At 39.2% G+C, this 19519-nt stretch overlaps 1 protein-coding gene across 2 annotated transcripts in view; it reads left to right on the top strand.

Moving 5' to 3' along the window:
* The window catches only part of GAB2 (GRB2 associated binding protein 2), a 241185-nt gene that overhangs the window by 161938 nt on the left and 59728 nt on the right, over positions 1 to 19519 (top strand). The gene's annotated exons all lie outside the window — the stretch shown is intronic.

The raw sequence follows: 19519 nt of genomic DNA, 5'->3' as shown, positions 1-19519 counted from the left end.
ATTTAAGATGCCCGTGGGACAGCCATTTTGAGATATTCACTAAACTGTTGGAGAGAGGAGATTAAAAGTCAGCAGAGAGATTAAATTTAAAAATAATTAGCATAGGGATGACACCACAGCAATAGTGTAAAGAGAGAAATGAAAGGAGCCTTTTGAAATATTCCTGGTTAGTGAGTGTGGCCTAGATAAAGATCCTCACAAAGGGAGCCTGAGAAATCATTAGAAAGGAGAAAAATTAAGGGAGAAGACCTAGAGTGAAGAGAGAACGGAGGAGAAACAAGTGTATGATGGTGTCCAAGGCTGTAGAGAGGTCAAGGAGAATGAAAATTGAGAAAAGACCTTTGGATTTGGCCATTAAGAGATCACTGGTACGGAAAGAGCAGTGATGAGGTGAAAGCTGGACAGACTGTAGAGAGCTGAGGAGGATAGAGGCCATGTTGGGTTTGAAACCCAGGTGCTTTGGCTCTAAAGTCATCTTTCTTTCTTGTCTCCTAGAATGCCTTTTATTTTTAATTATGTAAGTATTTTATTTGTTTTCTAGATATATCCAATAGTAGTTTCTACCCATTATTTTTGGTAAGGTTTTGAATTTTACACTTTTTTCTCCACCCTCCCTTCCCTCCATCCTCCCCACAGCAGAAGGCAATTTGATTATCAATGCCATGCATTGATCGAAATTGAATGTGTTGAGAGAAAAAAGCATATCCTTGAGGAAAAGATAAAATATTAGAGATAGCAAAATTATGTGGTACATAAGCCAACTTTTTTTTTTAAATTGAAGGTAATAGTCTTTGATCTTTGTTTAAACTCCACAGTTCTTTCTCAGGATACAGATGGTATTCTCCATTGCAGACAGCCCCAAATTGTCCCTGATTGTTGTACTGATGGAATGAGCAAGTCCATTAAGACTGGTCATCAAGCTTATGTTGCTGTTAGGATGTACACTGTTCTTCTGGTTCTGCTCATCTCACTCAGCTTCAGTTCATGCAAATCCCTCCTGGTTTCTAATAGAATAATAGTGTTCCACAACATACATATTCCACAATTGTTCAGCCATTCCCCAACTGATGGACATTCACTGGATCAAAGGGAATTCCAAATTGCTCTCCAGGAAGATTGGATGAATTCACAGCTCCACCAACAATGTATTAGTGTCCCAGATTTCCCACATTCCTTCTAACATTGATCATTGTCCTTTCCAGTCATATTAGTCAGTCTGAGAAGTGTGAGATGGTATCTCAGAGATGCTTTAATTTGCATTTCTTTAATTAGTAATGATTTAGAGCAATTTTTCTTATGACTATGGATGGCTTTGATTTCCTCATCTGCAAATTCCAGCATGTCCTTTAATCCCAAATCTACAGGCATTTGTTAAGTAACCTGCTCTGTACAAGATACTATGAGTGACACTTTGATTATATAGAGAAAAAACAACACAATGCCTACTCTTCAAGGCCCTTACAATTTGATATCTGAGGTGATGCAGTGAATAGAATGCTGGACCTGGAACTAGGAAGTCCTGACTTCAAATCTGGCCTCAGATACTGTTTGCCTCAATTTCCTGATCTATAAAATGAGCTGGAGAAAGAAATGATAAACTACTCCAATATCTCTGCCAAGAAAATCCCAAATGGAATCGATCACAAAGAAATGGACATGCCTGAAACAACTCAACAATAACACATACATAGTTAAAATCTAAGGCACATTGTAATAAGTGTGTGGGAGAACTCCTATAGAGAGGAATGAGTCTTTGGAAGGGAGAGGGCAGATAGAAATTTGGGATATCAGAAGAAGAAAAATGATATAAGACTGGAAAGGTAGAATTGAGCAAGATTTTGTTGTTCATCCTTGAGTACTTGGCTATTTTCTTGTGCTTTAATACAGTTCTCAGAAGTGATTAAAGTGTGTGTTTAGAGAGGGCACATCACTGTTAAGATTGCCTTCCAACCAAATCCTTGGTTACTGAGTTTTTTGGGGTTTTTTTTTAGGTTTTTGCAAGGCAAATGGGGTTAAGTGGCTTGCCCAAGGCCACACGGCTAGGTAATTATTAAGTGTCTGAGACCAGATTTGAACTCAGGTCCTCCTGACTCCAGGGCTGGTGCTCTATCCACTGCTCCACCTAGCTTCCCTGAGTTTTTTAATTCTTGGGTCAGCTTTTTACAGTTTTACTGTCTTGCCCACCTCTATCATTTAATTCTCACTTTGTGTATCTCCTCCCTTTCTAGTTGTCTGCTTCTGATCTTGCAAGTGAGATCTCCAAAATGGATTTGTGTTTAATTGAACTGGGCTAACAGCAAGTTGCAGAATAGTCTACTTTGGTTTTCTTCCACACTGAGGGAGATCCTATACATCCTTTGGTTGCATATTTACAAATCCTTTCCTCCACATTATTTCATTTCATATCTAAACAACCCTAAATATTATTGTGTTCCCCATCCACCCACCCCCCCCAAACACACATACTTTGTAGACAGAAAAATGGAGGTGAGTGATTTTCCTAAGATTATATAAGATCCCCACCCCAAACAGATGATTTAAATCTAGATCCTCTGGCTCATTCTTGATCCCTTTCCCCCTACACCAGGCAGCCTCTCCTGACAGGAACAAAATGGCCAGTGAAGTCTAGAAGTACAAGGGAAAACAGAAGCCAGAGGATTAGATAACTAGAATAATGGGCCCCTATGTAATTGTAAATTGACTGTTTATTTTTAAAAGCTACACTCATATTCTGATTAGTCCCTGAAGGCTTAGTAGACCAGAACGAAATATCGAAATATATTTCTCAGAGGACCAACTGAACCATTGGCTTATTCAAGAGCATCCACAGGGTTGGCGTCACTTTGAGAGCTTCTGAAGGCAAAGCTTCTCTCTTCCCATTTTTCTTGATCTCCCACCTCTCCTCCTTCTCTTTCATTCCCTTCCCTCTCTCTTCTGTTCATCCTTCCTGTTTTCTCCCCTTCTTTTTTTCCCTAGTCCCCCTTTCTTTCTCCCTTTTCGATCCCTCCCTGGCCTTCCCATTCTGCTCTCTACTAGTATTACTCTTCCGACTCCTTCTTGACCCTCTCTTCGCCACCCCTCCCCAGTCCAGTCCCTTTTCCGGCCTCTCCTCTCTCCTCTGCTTTTTCTTCTTTGAAGTCCCTGAGACACATTCCATCTTAGTCACATGCTAAAGGTCTAGGGCAAGAAACTCCCAGTGTTCAAATCAACCATTTTCCTCTCTTCTCCACTCTTTCTCTTCTTGAGTTTTGGGTCAGGCTGCCCCTTAAGTTTGGGGGGAGGGTTTGGGAAATATTTAAACTTTTCTGACACTTGGGTTTCCCGAGTAGCCAAAAATCCCCACAAGTTATTTTAAAGTTAGTCTGGACCTTGGACCAACAGGACCAGTCAGATAGCCCTTTGGTATCTTGCAAGGATGGCCTAGTGTGGAGCAATGCTGGTCCATTGGGGCCAGAGGGTAAGATGTATTTAATTTTTTTCCTCCTTTCTCATCCTTTCTTCTAACTCCCTCTGTAGCAGATTGTGAGGTAGTTTTGTGCCTCAAGGGTCAGGACCGGCCGCCCACCACTGTCCTCTGACCTCTCCTTCCCTATGACATAAAGAGTGGGAGAGTCAGAGCCCTCACATTCCCAGAGGGAGGAGGGAGAGTGGGGCTGAGGAGAGACACTTCTCTCAAGAGCCTTAAAATTAGAAGATTTAGAAGCTGGTAAGATCCATCAACAGAGATCATACAGGCTAACTCTCTCATTTTACGGGAAGGAAACTGAGGCCCAGACAGGTGGAGCATTTCACCAGTTATTAGTGGCAGGGCTAGAATTCAAACCCAAGTCCTGAGACTGAAGCTTTCCAGCCCCTGATACTATGACATCTTGACTTTCATTTAAATGTGAAAGCACCCACTCTTAGGATCTTAGATTTAAAGCTGGAAGGGATACTAGGAACCTCCTTTTTTAAAAACACAGATAAGGAAACTGAGGCCCTGAGGGATTAAATGTAACACAGTAAGGTCATGACAGCAGTTGATTCAAGCTCTGGTCTTCCTGACCCCAGGCCCAGTATTCTAAGAAAACTTGAAATGACATAAAAATGAAATGACCCATCCAAAAGTTGTACAGCTAGTAAATGATAAAACTGGCATTTGAACTCAAGCCTCCAGATTTCTGTTCTTTATACTCTTTTTGTATCCCTTTTCTTCTCCTGATTCCTTGGATGTCCTGAGTTTTTCCTAGGTTTCCCAGTCCCCCTCATGTCCTGACCTTCTTTCTTCCTGTGTGGGCCTTGGACCAACTGGGAAGCGGCAGATTGGGGGGGTTGAATACTGAGTCTCTGCTCCAGCCCAGATGAAACCTTCCAGCAGAGCAGGATGGTGACTGCCCTGTGCCCTCGCTCTGGGGGCGGAGGCTATGTCTGCGTCTCCCACCCTTTTTTCCAGACATCCAGCCCCGAGACAATGAGGAAAATAAATGTCCAGACGGGTTTCCAGCCAGATCTGGGATCTGAAGGCTTTTTGCAACAGCTCAGAGACATCAACGCCTCCTCCCTTCTCTTGTTTGTCTGAAGACCTAGACAGCAGGATTGACCTCAAGTTCCAAGTCAGGGGCTCTCTTTGATATTTTCCTTAAGATGTGACCAGTTTATCCCTCTCCTCTTGGGTCTACCAAGACCCCTTGGGTGAGCCATAATGTAATAACAATTTGCTTTAGCATGACCCTCAAAAAAATGAGCTTCAGTCAAAAGACCTAGACCTGAGTCTCAGCCTCAACACTTGACTGGTTTTGCAGCTATAGGCAAATTATTTAATCTCTTAGCCTCATTTTCTTTATTAATAAAATAGGAATAATAATCATAATTGTATAAGTAAAATCCATAATGTACAGTATAACTGTCAGCTGTTGTTTACTGTTGTTATTTACTCCCATTATTTCATCCTGTTGCTCACAATTCTTGCAAGATAATACATGTAAAGTTTTATTCTCATAAATTAAATATTTTATATACTAGATAGCATGTAGAATATATAAATATAATATATTATTAATAAAATAAATTATTATAAGGCTATTATTATTACTGTCCCAAAAGTTTTAGTGCAGTTTATAGTCCCTTCAGAAGTAGAAATACTACAAAATTATCCCTCCAATATGCATTTAAAGGTTATTTCAGTCTTTAAAATATTGGTATATTTCTTATTAAAATTAAACTTACAAAAAAAAAAACCTAAAAAAAAAGTTGCACAAGGGGCAGCTAGGTGGCATAGTGGATAAAGCACAAGCCTTGGAGTCAGGAGTACCTGGGTTCAAATCCGGTCTCAGACACAATAATTACCTAGCTGTGTGGCCCTGGGCAAGCCACTTAACCCCATTTACCTTGCCAAAAATAAAAAAAAAACCCTAAAATTCAACTTAACCAGTTTTTGAAACATTGTAAAGACTTTCAGCAGTTACTTCAGTGACTGAAAGATCATAATATGACCTTAAGATCAGCAACAGAAGAAGAATTTGATGATACACATTGATTTTGATATAACCCCACATAAGAAAAAAATCGAATAGCTATAGGTCAGGTAACTGAGGGGGCCACAAAGGAGAAACTCTTAGAGTTGGAATGAGAAAATGTCTTTCCAATACCATTGCACACACAGTGCATAAAGACTGTGCCCCATCCTGTTAAAATACACAAAACTAAAGGAATTTAAATAACCAATCTTTCAAATGATATATTTTGTAAATATATAGAATTTATATTTCTGGAGTTAGTAAAGCTTAAAACTGGCTTTTGGGACATCCTATTTAATTGCAAACTTTAAAGCACATATGGATATTAACTATTATCATTTATTGTCAGTTTATCATTGACATTTTAATGACATTGTCATGATTATCATTGATTACTGTGAGATTGTTGTCATTTTCTCATTACTGTCATTGATATTAATGACATCATATTCTTATCAATTATTATCATAAGATAGTTTGGAAAAACAGAGAGCTGGTCTTGGAACCAGAAATACCTATGTTCAGATCCAACTTTTGCCACATACTGGCTGTGTGAGTCACTCTATTTCTCAGTAGTATGAACAACTCTCTCAGACTTCAGTTGCAGAGACAAAGCAGATGAGTATTAGTTGAACAAGTTTTCTCATCTCCTACTTCCCTATACCATTGAAATCACTGGCCTCATTCTTGTGCTTGCCCTTTCCTTTCCCAATTGTTGATAACATAAAATGAGGTCATGTTCAACTGAATGATGCAGGTAAGAATTTAGACTGGATGTAGTTAGACACCAGAGCAAAAGTGGAAAGGACAGCCTCTGGAAGTAGTGAGTGCTTTTCTCCTGACCAGTTGTCTTGAAGCAGAGCATTTATTGGATAAGACACAGTGAGGGCTCTTTTTCTGTACAGGAATAGATGACCATTGACATTCCTTCTAACTCTGAGAGATTTCCTGATTCTGGTAATAAATGCTCACATTCATTCATTCATTCATTCATCTATTCATCTGTCTGTCTATGATTTGAAAGCACTTTGCTTACAACTTTGAGGTAAGATAGAACACGGATTTGTCTGAGGACATACTTTCTCCTTTCCCTCTTCCTTTCATCTCCTCCCTTCTTTCCCTTCTCTTTCTTTCCCCCTTTCCCTTCCTCCTTTCTTTCCATTCTCCTTTCTTCCCTTTCTTTTTCTTGTAACTTCCTAAATTCCTTCCTTTCTTTATCCATGGCTAACTTCATTCTTGGTCCTTCTAATTAAACGACCTGTAGTTATGTAGCCCCACTTGCTTTCCCTTTCTTTGTGTCACTGTGAGATTTCTCTACAGTGATTCCTGGCCCCAATTTTTGTTGACTTATGTTTATCTGATTGTCTTTCTGAGAAGTTTTCTTCCTTACTGCCTCTCTCTACAACTCCATCTAGATCACAGATTACCAGTATCTGGTCTAGGACAAATGTTCCCTCACCTTATCCTACAAAACTTTTAATAATTGTTCACACTTCTGGGGCAGCTAGGTGGTACAGTGGATAGAGCACCAGCCCTGGAGTCAGGAGTACCTGAGTTCAAATCCGGCCTCAGACACTTAATAATTACCTGTGTGGCCTTGGGCAAGCCACTTAACCCCATTTGCCTTGCAAAAACCTAAAAAAAAAAAATTGTTCACATTTCTAAAATACTTTTAAGTTTTCTAAAGGAGTTTGCTCTCTTAAACACTGTGACTTATTTTGTGATCTTGGAAAAGTTTCCTCACTACTGCATCTTCTTTCATCTGTAAAATGAAAGCATTAATACTGACCTAGGATTGATGTTAAAAAAAAGTGTTTTGCTTTTAAAGCAGCTTTGAAATAAATGTAAGTCACTGTTCTCATCATCATCTTTCTGATGACTCAAAAAGAAAATGACTCACCCAAGGTCACACATCTAGCAATTATCAGAACTAGGACTTAAGGTCTAGACTTCTGACTTTGAATACAGTGCTGCCGTCACCACTGTACTACATCTTTTGCAACCCAAGGTCTTTCCTTGAAGTCTGTATTTCAAAAGATCTGGGGTTGCAATAGTTCTTGTTGTTCCGTTCCTTCCTTGGGTACAGATGCAACCTTCTCCGTAACTTCCTGGATGAGTTTTATTAGTTCCCCCACCTCAGCCACAGAATAATTTATTACTTGATGGACAAAGAGTCCAGAATGAGCCTTTATAGACATGTGATGAATGGTCTTGCTTGCAGATTTGTGGTCTATCACCCCACATGGTAGAACTTCCCCTGGTTCCCTCTTCACATGTTGGCTAGTTATTCCTAGAACCTCCATTTTTAAGGAGGAAGCCAAAGCCAGACATTCCTTTATTCCTCCTTGATGAGCATCTTCATTTCTTCTCCTCTTTCCCACATTTTTCATCTCCCTTTTATATGTTGTCTTCCTCCAGGGCAGGGGGCCATCCTTCTGCTTAGGACTCAGCATTGTGCCTAATGTATATTGGAAGCTCTTAGAAAATGCTTGTTAATTTAATTGGACTTCCCATTTTTGAGGCACCAAAAGTAAGGGGATCAAGGAAATTTTTAAACTTGGAAACTAAAAAAATCTTAAATCTTTTTTTCTCTTTTTTTTTTCTCCTCCCTGTATTCATATTCCTTCTGCCCTGGCTCCCTCTTCAATTCATGGTCCCTGCCCCCTGAGCTACTGATAAATGAGAATTACAACCCCAAGATTATGGAAGGTAGGAAAGTGCATATTCAAGAATTTAGATTTTTTTTTTAAATACTTTGTTCTGAACTTAAATACCCCACCTCACAACCAAAGGAATATTTCTATACATGCACCAAAATACAGAAAGTTAATTCCATATGAACCAGCAGTATTTTAAAAACACATATAATAAATTAACTATCTTGCTTGACCATGCCTCAAACTCATCCTCATTTGGAACTTTGTTATCTTTTGAATATTTTTTTAAAATGTTAAAAGGACCCTCCTTAGGATAGAAGGGCATCACTCTTGCTACCTCTGCCCTGCCCTGCTTCCCCAATTAAAAATAGAAGGGAAGGGGAAAAAAAAAGTCCAATTCTTGAGCATGGCCATTGCATTCATTAGAATTCTGAGATCTTTCAAAATCAGTTTTCTTTATCATGTTGTCATTTCTGTATAAATTGTTCTCCTGGTTTCTATTCAGTCTTCCAATATTATCATTCTGCCAAGAAATCATCTCTCATTATGTCTTACAACACAATAACATATTACATTCAGGTACACTTCATTTAGCTATGAATATCTAGATATCCACATGTAAATATAGAGATATATAGATGTAGTATTATTTGGTTCAAGGAAAACACTGTTTGGGATTAAGTGATAGATGACAGGAAGGGACAGCAGGAGCTCTGGGCCATGTCTACTGCCCTGAGAATCTAGTCACGTCTCTTCCTTCTGCCTCCATTCTTCCTTCTTCCTGTCCGCAGCCCAGGTGTCTTGGCTTTTTAGCATTCATACCCTCCCTCTCTGTTTGATTTGCTTTGTGAGAACTCAAAACTCATTGTAGTGGAAAAAGCTCATGATTGGAAATCAGAAGCTATGGGTTTAGAAACTGAGCACAGTAGAGTTTTAATGAGCAAGCCCTGGCCCCAAAGTAGAGATAAGGAAATACACCTCCCTCCCTTCTTCCCAGAGGTGGGGAATGATGGGCATACAAAGTCAGAATCGGTTGACTTATTGGATAGTCACTAAGGTGGTTTCCAAACATATCTGATCTCTCTTTAGTCCAAACTTTCCCTCTATTTTTTTCTCTTTCTTTTTTATTTGTAGTTACAAAGGACATTAACCAAATTGGAGAAGGGAGAGAAATATTTTCCAATATTAAAATTTAAAAAAAACAAAGGCTATCAATAAAAACTTGTAAGAGTAAAGGAAAAAAAGATGAGTTCAAACCTCTTATCTGCCCATTGTTTGCTCTGTGAGCTTGGGGAAATCACTTTCCCCTCTCTTGTTCTTAGTTTCCTCATCTCTAAAATGGAGAATTGGAGTTGGTGACATTGCTAGTCTTTTCTTGCCTCTTTTACTCTCTACCCCTTTGCTCTGGTATATGTCAAATGGAAATAGCAGTAAGGTCCTTACCCTTATTTCCTCTCCTGGGGGATGTGAGGAAAAAAATAGACTGTCTTTAGGGATTCAGTAGTTCCTCCAAAAAAAGTGCTGAGTGACAATAGTGATAATTACTTTCATTAACACAAATGCTGCCATTTGGAAGCCTTCAGCAACTGCACTGGAATAGGACTTCTGAGGGAAGGGTATGGAAAATAGTTACCAACATTAGAACTTTTGGTCCCATAGAGAGCACAAAGATGAAGAACTGTCCTCAAAAGATGGCAGCACCATTTGGTGGAACAAGTCCAGGACCCAAAGTCATCAGATATGGGCTCCAACTCTTGACTAGTTGTGTGTACCTGAACTAGTCACCTAAATTCTCTAGACCTCAGTTTCCTTCTCTGTTCAGTAAGAGTAACAGTGCTTATACCATATATCTCACCTGCTTTTGTAAGGAGGACTCACATGTGCCGCATCCATTTGAGATATCATCATTATCATTTGATATTCAGCATGGTATAGTGAATAGAGAGATCTGGATTCACATACATTTTTATATGCTCCACCAGAGATGGCAAACTGGCCCATCTCCCAGGCGTGGCCTGAATCAGATTAAAATGTAATTGGGAAATATTTAACAAAATAAATAAAAATACAGTAAAGCAGATAACAGTAATTTGTGGTTTTCTAAGTCAATATGGAAGAGATCAGTTTCTATATGTGTTTGAAAACAACTGCTCCAGTCAATTCTCTAAAACAGTTAAGTTGCAGAAAAGGTGCTGACTTATATTCAAAGAAGCAACTTTCTGTTCTGGGAGTGCCATTTGGTAATTAGATCACAGGTTAAGCCTGCATACCTGTCTCTTTTATGATTTTTCCTACTATATGAAATAATGAATGTAAGGTAACAAACTATATAAATGTCAGCTAAACATAATAATAATAATAATAATAATAGTAATAAAAGCTAGTAATAATTCATTTGCAGTATCTTCCAGTTAGTAAAGTATCAATGGCACTCTTTCTACTGGCCCTGCCTGAGTAATTGTTAGCTAGTATAAATGCAGAAGAAGCCAGACCCAACCTGTGTCCACACTGTATGGACATGAGGAAGCTACCAAAATATACACAAATAGAGAATTTGCAAGTGTGCAGATGTATGTAGACATGTAAAAGTTAGGTTCCACATTTCCCTCTAAGCATTCCAGTAAATGGCAGAGCATGGGGGCAGGGCAGAGGTCATGATCCTCATTTGTTGGACAAGGACCCTGAGACACTGAGTCTCTTTGAGGGTCACACAGTAACACTGACAGGAGTCCAGGTCTCCAGACTCCTAAGTCTACTATTTTTGTCCTCTACACCAACCTAGGGGAGGAAAAGTCATTCAATATTTATTAAGCTCCTTCAGTGTGCTTAAACATGGGGATGCAAAGAAAGGCAAAAATAATCCCTGTTCTCAAAGAGCACACAATATAATATGGGAGACAAGCAAAGAACTACATACAAACATGCTATAGATGTTTGGGAAATAGGAAATAATAAGGAAAGGCACTAGAATTCAGGATTATGAAGAAAAACTTCCCCCAAAAGAGAGAGGATTTTAGCTGGATCTTTAAGGAAACCAGAGAAATCAGGTAGAGATGAGGAGAGAGCAATAGGAGGTAGTAGGAATAAAGAGCTAGAATGTGTGACCTAGTATCTCCTGAAAGGGAGGTGATGGGCTTTATTCACTGCTTGTTGGCAGTGATGTACTAAGGTGGTTTCCAGACATATCTGGCCTCTCTTTAGTCCAAACTTTTCCTAATCCTCAATCTTCTTGTCATTCCCTGGAGGTTCTCCTTCTAGGGCTAAGCTTCCCTCCTCCCTCCACCCTCTGCCTCCTTCTCTCCTTCCCCCCCCCCCCCCACCCTCCTTAAATAAAACAAACTGTTCCTTTGGCTTCATCGATGTTGAGACTGTCTGCAGTCTGGGATGATCTGTTTTGGCTGCTGAGGACACTGTGTGTTCAGAGCCAGGATCCTGAGCCAAGTTCATCTTGGAGGTGGGAATGTGCCAACATGTGTCCCCCAGTCCCAGCCACCCCTTTTTCTGGTCCCACTGAGAATGACTGAAAAAATCTAATAAACACTTATTATATGCCCATGAATAAATGAAGTTAATAAGTGCTTTGCTAAGGGTGGAGGATACATAGAAAAATTTGAACTATCCCTGCTTTCACAGAATTCACATTCTACATTGGGGGAGATAATACAGAAGAGGGAATTAAGACAGTTGGAAAGACCTGGAAGTCCCAAAGGTGCACTGTGGGGCAGATGGCAAGGCCCCTGGAGTCCTTAAGTTACAACAGTAGGTCAGATGACAGTGCTCAGAGGTCTGGAAGGAGTAGAGGAAAGGCAGATGGTAAGGCCTGGAGACCCTTAGGAGTTGATGGGCAGGACTGTTTTGGCTGCCCAGGGATACAAATTGATAAAGGGAGACAGTATTTGTGGAGCCTATAACTACATGTGGAGTTGTTTAGTTAGATCCTGAATGATTTCCCATTCTAGAGAGTCCATCAGGATGGATTGGATGACTTTTGAGGTCTTCCTGATTGTGAGATTCTATGATGCTAGAATTTTAGAATTATGAGGTTATATATTATGGTGGAAAGATCACTGTACTTGGAGTCAGAAGTAGTTTCAAGTCCTGCTTCTGTCACTGACTAGTTATATGACCATGGACAAATCCCTAAACCTCCCTGGGCCTTTCATTACCAGGATGCATCGGAAAGAATACTGATCTTGGAGATGGAGAATGTGAACTGGAATTCTATTGATGCCTCTTAAAACCCAAGTCTTAATTTCTTCAATTTCTAAAAATGGAGGGCAGAGTAAGATAATTATGTGAATCAAATGCAGCTAGGGATATAAAATATTTGGTGATGTTACTTGTATGTACTATTCTTCTTTGGAAAGCAAAGAACAGGAGTAGGAAACATCCAGCCTACAAGGTTGTATACTTAATCATGTGGTCTGGTGCTGCAGGCAACCACATTGGGACTTGAAATTCAATAAACCTAGGAATTTTTAGGGGTAAATTAAATGTTTGACTAAATATAGGCTAATTTTTAAGTTCATAATTTTGTGATGACTGCGAATGATGTTATAAATATCCAAATGGACCTAGGTAGAAAAAAAATTTTCCCACCCCTGACATAGAACAATATTCCAGATGGTGGTGTTACTACTTCATCATGGTCACCATCTTCATCATTATAGAGCTTCAGGCTCTATAATCCCCAGGTGGATCTCCCTATGGTTGTCTGGTTCTTTTCCCAACTGTGTTGTTCCAAGACCTCTATCCATTTATGCTGTCCAGCTTCCCCTGGTTTCCTGCCCAAGTTCTTTTTCTTTATAGACCTAGTAAATCCCAATGAATTGGTGACAGTTCATCCCAGGGAGTGAGAAGCATTTGCTAGTTCTTCAAATAACAACCTCTCAAACCCTTTGTTCCATGCTTTTTGAACATTCATAATGTAATGAATTATTTGACTAATAGAAAGTTTGTTCAGGGCCCTGAGCTGATCTTCTGCTGATGTTGTTTCTGCAGATACTTAGAAAACATTACCCATGACCAGGCTGCTCTATATTATCTCCTTACAGAAAGAGCAAGGGCTTTGCTTAAGCTGGGTTTAGAGTCCACATTGAGAAAGCAGAATAGTTGTCCTCTTTGAATCCAGACCAGATCAAGAAACCAAAAATCAGAGTGATTGCAAGTCACCTCTTTGTTTCCTTATATGGAAATATTTATTATCTTTGTGGCTAATAATAATTATAACTAGCACTTTAGAGTTTACAAAAATGTTTTACATTTGATCTTCATAACCGTCCTATGAGGTATTTATTATTATAACTCTCATTTTAAGATGAGAACACTGAAACAAATGGAGAGGTTAAGATATTTGCTCAGGGTCACAAAGCTAGCAAGAGTCTGGAGTGGTTAAGTGACTTACCCAAATTTCCCTGGTCTTCTGCCCAATGTTCTTCCCCTTTATAGTTTTAGTCTGTAGTAATCTTAGTGCTTTAGTGTTGGAGACAGGATTGGAATTCAGGTCTTCCCAATTCTAAGTCCTATAACCATTGCATAGTTGCCTATGTATTAACATTGTAAGTTCTAAGGTTCCTTTTAAGTCCAATATTTTCAGTTCTGAAGTCCCTTCCAAATGAATTCTGTGGTCTTTGTTCTAATATTATTATTATTATTTTTTAGGTTTTTGCAAGGCAAATGGGGTTAAGTGGCTTGCCCAAGGCCACACAGCTAGGTAATTATTAAGTGTCTGAGACCGGATTTGAACCCAGGTACTCCTGACTCCAGGGCTGGTGCTTTATCTACTGCGCCATCTAGCCGCCCCTCTAATATTATTTTGATTAGAACCCCATTGGTTTTTAACATGGACTCCATGAATTTATCTTTTAATATTTTGTTGTTTTGATATAATTGGTTTTCTTTATGCATTCATTCCATATGCTAAAATATCTTGGATCTCATAGGATTATAGATTAAAAGTTGGAAGGGACCTTAGAGGACATCTGGCCCAACTACTTCATCTTACAGATGAGAAAACTGAGGCCTAAAAATGTTAAGTAATTCCCAAAGTCACATAAGTAATTAGTTGTAGAAAAAGGAATTCAACCCTTGTTTTCTGATTCTAATCCCTACTTCTGTCCTTATTGCTTCATATATGGACAGTTTCCACCATCTTCTTCACTTAGCTTCCTACTACTCTCTTACTTTTTTTTGTTGTTGTTGTTTTTATAAGGTAATGGGGTTTAAGTGATTTGTCCAAGGTCATACAGATTGTCTGAGGTTGGATTTGAACTCAAGTCCTCCTGACTCCAGGGCCGATGCTCTATCCACTGTGCCTCCTAGCTGCTCCTGCTCTCTGCTTCTAATCCATATTCCGTTCTGATGTCAGATTAATTCCCCTCAAACACTTATTTTCATCATGACCGTCCTCTCTTCAAAAGCTTGTGGGTGCCTCTTAGTTGCTAACAGGAAAAATTATAACTCTCCAGTCTGACTAGTCAAGGTCTTCCATTATATAGCTTCATTCTACTTCTCTAGCCCAAACCTTCATTTTTCAGCCAGACTTATCCATTATCTATCTCACCGCATATTCCTGCTAAAATATTCTCCATTCCACTCTTTCAAAACCCTACCTATTGATCAAAGCCCAGATTAAATAACATCTCTTCCATAGTCTTCCTTGACCACCATGGCAATCTTTTTTTTTCCCCTCTTTTTTTGTCATTTATTGTCTTTACTGCTCAGTGCTACCCATCTATCCATCCTTCCAACATCTCCATTGTACAGGCCGTTATGTTACCCATAGAGAGAGATAAAAAGATGAATAAGACAAGGTAAGGACAAACAAAATCCTAGCCCTCAAGTAGCTTTCAAACCAGAGGGAATACAAGGGGTGGATGCAATAAATTCCCCACTTATCAACCATTTACTCTGAGTTTAACATGTGCAAAGTACTGGAAGACAAAATGATATCAATTCTTTTTCATTTGGAACTTCCAGTGTGAGAATGCCCTCCACGGTTTGGCAGCTCTATGTGTCACTTAGTCTTAGATTTGCCTGGGGCATTAAGATTAAATTGTCACGCAACTACTTCATATCAGCAACAATACCATCAGATCTACTCATTCTGTATCTGATTTAGCAAGATGGTTATATGCATATTGGAAGAGTGACAAAGAACTCTGAGATGTCAAAAGACAAAGGGATAGCTTCCTTCCAGGGGGAATTTGACAAGGTTTTGTAGAGGAGGCAGAGCCCTAAATTTGATGGTCTCCAGTATCTCTGCCATTTAAGCCTGTGTCAGGTTTTCTTGAGGCACAGTAAAAATGCAAACTGCAGCAAAAAAATGACTTAGGCATTCAACAACAAACAAGGAAAACCGATGACTTCACAAATACTACTAAAATCCTAGATTCTATCTACCAAGTTCCATGTCAGTTGTCAGTATGTATGCAATACCCCTTGCTCATAGACCTCAATTTGTTCAGTCATTCCCCAGTCAATGGTCATTCCCTAAGTTTCCAATTCTTTGACACCACAAAAAGAGCTATTATCAATATTTTTGTGCAAATAAATCCTTTCCCCTTTTTTGGGAACAGATCTCATTTTTAAAGCATTCACATTTATTAACTCATTGACCCCTCATCAGCCCCAAGAATGTTAAGAAACATCTTATTATTCTCATTTTAATGAATAGACTAAGGCTCCATGACTTTACCCAAGGTTTTAAAGCTAGTAATTCATTGAGCTAGACTAGCCCCAGGCTTATGATTCCATTTCCAATTAAGCAGTAACTTAAGATGAGAAAAGAACAGTGGAAAGAACACTGACCTTGGAATCAGAAGAGTCTGGCCTCAGACACTGGACTCTTACTAGCTGTGTGATCTTGGGCAAGTCCCTTAACCCTGCTTGCCTCTCCTCCAGGGTCATCTCCAATCATCCTGATTCATATTTGGCCATTGGACCCAGATGGCTCTGGAGGAGATAGTGAGGCTGGTGACTTAGCACAGAACCCCTCATTCAAATCCAATTCACATGCTTGTCATGGCATTACCTCCCTGATGTCATGGTTTTCTTTGAGAATGAAGGACAAACATCAGTTCATCATAGGATCATAGATCTAAAGCTAGAAGATATCTCAGAAGCCATCCAATCCACTCCAATCCAACTCCCACATTTTAGGAAAACTGAGGCCCAAAGAAATTGATTCACTTGCCCAAGGTCACATAGACAGGATTTGAACCCAGGTCCTCTGACTCCAGGGTTAGATCACATTTCACTTCACCAAGCAATAAGTGCTTTCCCTGTGCCAAACTCTATGTACTATTTTCTAGGAATACAAAAACAAAAAAGAAATTGTCCTTTCCTTCAGGGAACTTAGATTCCATAAGGAAAATAACAGTTTCATTGTTCTGAGAAAGCCCTGTGAGGAAGCTTCTTCTACCAACATAGCCACTGCTCTGCAATGGATAATCTTATAGAATTGCTGGATAAGTGACTTGTCCAGGGTCCCCCAGCTAGTGTGTTAACTTTGAAATTTGAGGAAGCTCTCTGGCTATTACATCATTACATTTATAAATATACTCAACATAAATATGTATAAAATAAGTATAAGGTGATTTGGTGGAAAGTATGGGAAGTTGGAGGGGATTAGGGACGATCTTTGTGTTGGCAGGTGGTGTTTTGGCTGAGCTTTGAAAGAGTTTAGGAATTTGCCATTATGAGGGGCGTTCTGAGCAGAAGTTTGAAGATGGGACTTGGGAATTAAGTAATGTTTGAGAAATAACAAGAAGACTTGTTTGGCTAGACCAAAGACTATGTGAAGAGGATTAGGATATCAAATGATCTTGGACAGGCAGGTTGGAGCCAGGATTGAAGGACTTTAAATACCCAACAAAGGAAATTTTCTTTGATTACAGGGAGTCACTGTATGTTTTGATCAGGGGTAGGATGGTGAGTCATTTCACTTGTGTTTGACTCTTCATGACCCCGTTTGGTGTTTTCTTGGCAAAGATACTGGAGTAGTTTCCAATTTCTTTCTCCAGCTCAGTTTACAGATGAGAAACTGAGGCCCAAAGTGTTGTGACTTGCCCAGGGTCACACAACTAAACTAGTAAGTATTATAGAGGCTGAATTTGAACTGAATTTGAACTGAATGAGTCTTACTGACGCCATGTCCAGTGAGTTCGCTATCCACTGCATCACCTAGCTGCCAACTAGATACAGGGAGACCAGTTAAAAAATTATTTTAAAGATCCAGATAAGAGCTGATGAAGATCTAGACCAGTGTGGTAGTTGTGTGAATGGACAAAAGGCAGCTAACCTTTTGGGCTGAGGAGGGAAGGGAAGATAATAAGAATGATTCCAAGATATCAAACCCATTTGACTGGGATCTCTCTACTACATCACTTTGTAATGACTCTTATTCCAATTCTTTTTCCCCCATATTTTTCTCCCTACTCTCAGCATTCTTCTCTATTTGTCTGCAACACCCCTTTGCCTCATTCCCCATTAATAATGTACTTTTTCCCAGGACACACATGGATGCTACAGTCATCAGTGGTTAATTATAGGCAACTTAATTAAACACCCATTTGATATTTCTGGTATATGATGAGTGCTTTCCATACAAGAAGAAAGGCCCTTGGAGAGCCTCTCAGACATTAATTATGATCTGAATATCTTTGTGCAAGAGGTAGTATTATCCACAGCTTAAAAATGAGACTGCTCCCCATTCTTGATATTCTTTCATCCTGAAACAATATTCTTGTCCAAGTGGCTACTCTCTGAATGAATGAATGGAATAAATGAATGAATTGAAACATGGAAGAATGAATTAGTGAATGAGTAAAATGAAAGAATAAATATTTAAATGAATGAAATGAAAAACAAATGACAGGGATGGTTGAATCAATGATAAACTGATGAATTTGAAACCAGGAATCTCTTAGGGCATTCCTCCCATCTTCCTTTTTTTTTACATAGTTGTCCCTTTCCATTATGAGCTTCTTGAAAGCAGGGACTGCTTTTTGTTTTTGTTCTGTTTTACTTTCTTTGTATCACCAGAGATTACCATATAGCAAGTGTTCTATCAATGCTTGTTGACTTAATTTGACTTAATTTTCCTGAACTTTTATCCTACTCCTAGCTGCCCAGGCTTCTCTGTTTGATGAAGAGAATGATTTTTATACTAGCTTCTTTCTAGGAGGGTTTCAAATATTAGTGTTATTTCAAACAGAGAATCTCAAAATTGGAACTTCTTCAGTCATCTAAATTAATCCAACCTATGACTGAGTGAAAATCCCTTCCAATAACATCCTTAACAAGTGGTCATCAGTTAGACTTTCCTTAAGGACTTCCATTAAAAGGGAAGCTTTTGACCTCTTGAGGCCCCTTATCCTTTTGTAAATGTATTTTTCTAGATGGTGAAGGAAATAGGAGAGCACTAGATTTTGGAATCTGGAAGACATGAGTTCTGATCTTGCCAGAGACATTTGCTGGCTGTGTGATCTCTGACTTAATTTCTCTGCACCTCAGTTTCTTCATCCACAAAATGGAGATAATAATGATACCTACCTTCAAAAGTTATTGTGATGATCAAATGAGATAACATTAAAGCATTTTGCAAATTTTAAGGTTATGCTTGCTTTTTAAAAAAATTGCCAGAAGGGGCGGCTAGGTGGCGTAGTGGATAAAGCACCAGCCTTGGAGTCAGGAGTACCTGGGTTCAAATTTGGTCTCAGACACTTAATAATTACCTAGCTGTGTGGCCTTGGGCAAGCCACTTAACCCCATTTGCCTTGCAAAAAAAAAAAAAACCTAAAAAAAAATATTTACCAAAGCCGTTGAGTTCTTGAGGTGATCCTCCTCCTCCTCTGAGAATCCTGACATCCACATTCCAAGACCCAGTGCTACATAAATGCTAACCATTTTCCCCCCCATCCTGTAGCAGAAATCATGGTCTATATCTGTTCCACTCTCTGCTCCTGGATCTACCCTCTGGGACTATGCAAAACAAGCCTTCAACTTCTTCCATTGACAGCCCTTCAGGTTCTTGAAAACAACTGTCCTTTCCTTCTACTTGCCTTCTTCCCCTGACAAGACTTCTCTTGTCTAGCTTACCAGCCTCAGTTCTTTCTGACAGGGATGGGAAAGAGAGCTTGGCTAAGAAAGCTAAGGGCTTTGTAAATTCTAAAATCTTCTAGAAGGTGAGGTGTTAACAATCGGTACAATGGCTGAACCTGAATTAGTTTAGCACATTATAATCTCAGCTGATGCTCACAACAGTTTTGTAGAAATCACAAACATCATTCATTTCACATTCAACAAACTTTTATTAAGCTCCTATTTAACTACAAAGCTGGGGATTATAAAATGAAAAGCACCATA

The sequence above is a fragment of the Macrotis lagotis genome, chromosome 1 (genome assembly GCF_037893015.1).
Source record: "Macrotis lagotis isolate mMagLag1 chromosome 1, bilby.v1.9.chrom.fasta, whole genome shotgun sequence".
NCBI classification, from domain to species: Eukaryota; Metazoa; Chordata; class Mammalia; order Peramelemorphia; family Peramelidae; genus Macrotis; species Macrotis lagotis.
This window is presented reverse-complemented; position numbering and strand designations above follow the sequence as displayed.